Raw genomic sequence first — 3,749 nt, 5'->3', positions numbered from 1 at the left:
GTTTCCTCATCTGTACGGTGAGGCTAGTGATCATCTCTTTCCTCCATCTGGGATTATAGGAGAGCTCACACTTTGGAGTTGAGTTGAATTCCAGTTCTGCCATTAATTAGCTGTATGACCTTGAGAAATTAACGCCACCTCTCTAAGTCTCAGTTTTCTCTTCTGTAAAGTGGGTGCACTAACAGAATCTTGTAGAGTTGTAATGAGGATTGAATGAGATATGATGTGTTATGGTGAGCATGGCTGGAGGATCCCATGAGGTCATGATGTGAACACCCATGCAAACTGGGTTTCTATCCTTAAGTGATTTGATCAGGATGACACAGGAGGGGCAGAATACAGCTGGGGCATCCAGAGGCATCCACATGTCCCCAGACCCCCAGCAAACAGGAGTGAATCTGCGTCTTCTCTCAGCTTAGATGGGTGGTGTGGGGAAGAGGAAAAGGAAAGGGGAGGGGAGGGGGGAAATGAGGCAGCAGCTTCAGGCTCCGCCTGCTGACATCTCTGGTTCTGTGGCCCAGCATCTCTGTGTCCTGGGCCTGGGGTGCTCAGCCTCATGAAATCACAGGACCCCCGGCCACAGAGATTCCTCTCCCCCACCCTCCCTCCCTTTCTTCTGATCCCCCACCCCCTTTCCACACATCCACCTTTGTATCTAGAGTGGCTTCTAGATCTGAGGCAGGGCTGGCCCAGAGAAAAGAACAGGTGGGCTCCTGTGCCTCCCCTATTCCTGTGCAGCCAAGGTACCCCAAGGCCCTTCCCTCAAGGCTCGAGGGGAGAAAGCAAAGGCTGTTCTGGGACCATGTGTGCCCACTTGACGCGGGAATAATCCTAAAGCTTTTGGTGGCCAAGTAGAATCCCAACTGGGAAAAAGAGTTATGTGCCCTGCTGGCCTGCCAGGCCTGTCAGAGACCTCACTGAGCAGTCCTGTTCCTGTCCCCTGCCCTGTCTTAACTCACCCCAGCTCAGCTTTGTGGCCCTACCCAAGCCAGGGGCTGGACTCCTAGGCTCCACAGTTCCAAGAGAACATGGATGACCTCCAGGCTACTTATGGCTCTTGGAGCCTTCCAAGCTCATTACCTACCCATGGTCATAAACGGAGACAGTGACCATTGCATACCCAGCTGTGTGGAGCTTGAGAGTCAACAGCGGTTCTAGAATTCCTTATAGAAGGGGAGAGTAGAACTGGAAATTTGCTTAGAGTTAAGTTCTAAATCAACAATATATATTTTTGACTGTGCCACGTGGGTTGCAGGATCTTTGCTTCCCAACCAGAGATCGAACCCAGGGCCCTGGCAGTGAAAATGCTGAGTCCTAACCACTGTACTTGGAAGAAAAGCTATGAACAAACTAGACAGCATATTAAAAATAAAGATATTACTTTGCCAACAAAGGTCCATCTAGTCAAAGCTATGGTTTTGCCAGTAGTCATGTACGGATGTGAGAGTTGGACCATAAAGAAAGCTGAGCGCCGAAGAATGGATGCTTTTGAACTGTGGTGTTGGAGAAGACTCTTGAGAGTCCCTTGGACTGCAAGGAGATCCAATCAGTCCATCCTAAAGGAAATCAGTCCTGAATATTCATTGGGAGGACTGATGCTGAAGCTGAAACTCCAATGCTTCGGCCACCTGATGTGAAGAACTGACTCATTTGAAAAGACCCTGATGCTGGGAAAGATTGAAGGTGGTAGGAGAAGGGGACGACAGAGGATGAGATGTCTGGATGGCATCACGACTCAATGGACATGAGTTTCGGTAAACTCTGGGAGTTGGTGATGGACAGGGAGGCCTGGCGGGCTGCAGTCCATGGGGTCTTAAAGAGTTGGACACGACTGAGTGACTAAACAACAACAAGGCCGTACCGGAGTAGGGTGGACTCCTAATCCCAAATGACTGGCTTTCTTTTTTTCAAATTGTATTTATTTATTTATTTTTGGCTGCACTGGGTCTTTATTGCTGCAAGCAAGCTCTCTCTAGCTGTGGATAGCGGGGGCCACTCCTCTAGTTGTGGTGTGAGGGCTTCTCACTGTGGTGGCTTCTCTTATTGCAGATCACGGGCTCTAGAGCGCAGGCTCAGTAGTTGCGATGCGGGGGCTTAGTTGCTCTGTGGCAGGTGGAATCTTCCTGGACCAGGAATCGAACCTGTGCCCCTGCATTGACATAGGGGTATTCTTAAATCACTGGACCATTTTAGGGAAGTCCTAAAATGACCGATCTTCTTATAAGAAGCTGATCATGTGAAGATACAGAGACACATGGAGAATACTACGTATAGATGGAGACAGAGATTGGAGTAATGCTCCTACACGCCAGGGATCGCTGGGCATCAGCAGAAGGTGGGAGAGAGGCATGGAACACATTCCTCCTCCTAGCCCTCAAAGGAGCCAACACTGCTGACACCTTGAGTCTGGACTTCTAGCCTCCACAAGTGTGAAGGGTTGCATTTCCATTGTTTTAAGCCGCTCAGTTTCTGGTACTTTGTTGTACTGGCCCTAGGGAACTAATAAGTGGGTATGGGCAAATGCTGCCAGCGCTTCCCCTGTACCCTTAGCCACCCCAGAGGTCACCTCCAGCTTTCGTGGAGAGATCCTGGCTGCCAAGCTTAAGCATACCCTGGGCTCAGCCTATACTTAATACCTTAAGAAATGTTAGGGAATTAGCACCCTTAGAGGGATTAGGATCCATAATTTATCAAGGATCCCTAAAATCAGTAAGAAAAAGATGAATGTTTCAGGATAGTAAGATAGTATGCAGAAGACTTGAACAATTTTACAGAAGAAATGGGGGTGAAAAGAAGTCTATACGTTTCTAAGATTTCAGTTCAGTTCAGTTCAGTCGCTCAGTCATGTCCAGCTCTTTGCAACCCCATGGACTGCAGCACACCAGGCTTCCCTGTCTATCACCAACTCCAGGAGCTCACTCAAACTCATGTCCATCGAGTCAGTGATGCCATCCAACCATCTCATCCTCTGTCGTCCCCTTCTCCTCCTGCTTTCAATCTTTCCCAGCATCAGGGTCTTTTCTAATGAGTCGGCTCTTCTCATCAGGTGGCCAACATATTGGAGCTTCAGTTTCATCATTGTACAAATTAACTGGAGGCTTCTCTGGTGGTCCAGAGGTTAAGGATCTGCCTGCCAGTGCAGGAGGTGCAGGTCGATCCCTGGTCCGGGAAGATTCCACGTGAGGCAGGGCAACGAAGCCAGCACACCGTAGCTACTGCGCCTGCACGCCTGGAGCCCGTGCTCCACGACAGGAGAAGCCACGGCAACGGGAAGGCCCTGCTCACCACGATTAGAGAAGGCCTGTGAGCAACGGCAAAGACCCAGCTCCTCCATCCGTGGGATTCTCCAGGCAAGAATACTGAAGTGGGTTGCCATTTCCTTCTCCAGGGGATCTTCCTGATGCAGGGAGCGAACCAGGGTCTCCTGCATTGTGGGCAGACGCTTTACCATCTGAGCCACCAGGGAAGCCCAGCACAGCCAAAAGCCTTCTGATAGTCTTGTCTATGAAGTTAATTGAACAAAACTCCTTAACTTAAAAAAAAAAAAAAAAAAGATTTAAGTTTTTTTTTAGCACAGCCAAAAATAATTAAACAAATCTTTTTTAAGAAATTGAGGAGTTTTGTTCAATTAATTTCATAGACAAGGCTATCAGAAGGTTAAAAAACTGGGAAAGAGAAAAAGGTGGGAAAGAACTCTTTTCCATGGCTGCTACTAAGTTGTTAAGTCGCTTCAGTTGTGTCCGACTCTG

Source organism: Bos mutus, chromosome 2, assembly GCF_027580195.1.
Source record: "Bos mutus isolate GX-2022 chromosome 2, NWIPB_WYAK_1.1, whole genome shotgun sequence".
NCBI lineage: Eukaryota > Metazoa > Chordata > Mammalia > Artiodactyla > Bovidae > Bos > Bos mutus.
This window is presented reverse-complemented; position numbering follows the sequence as displayed.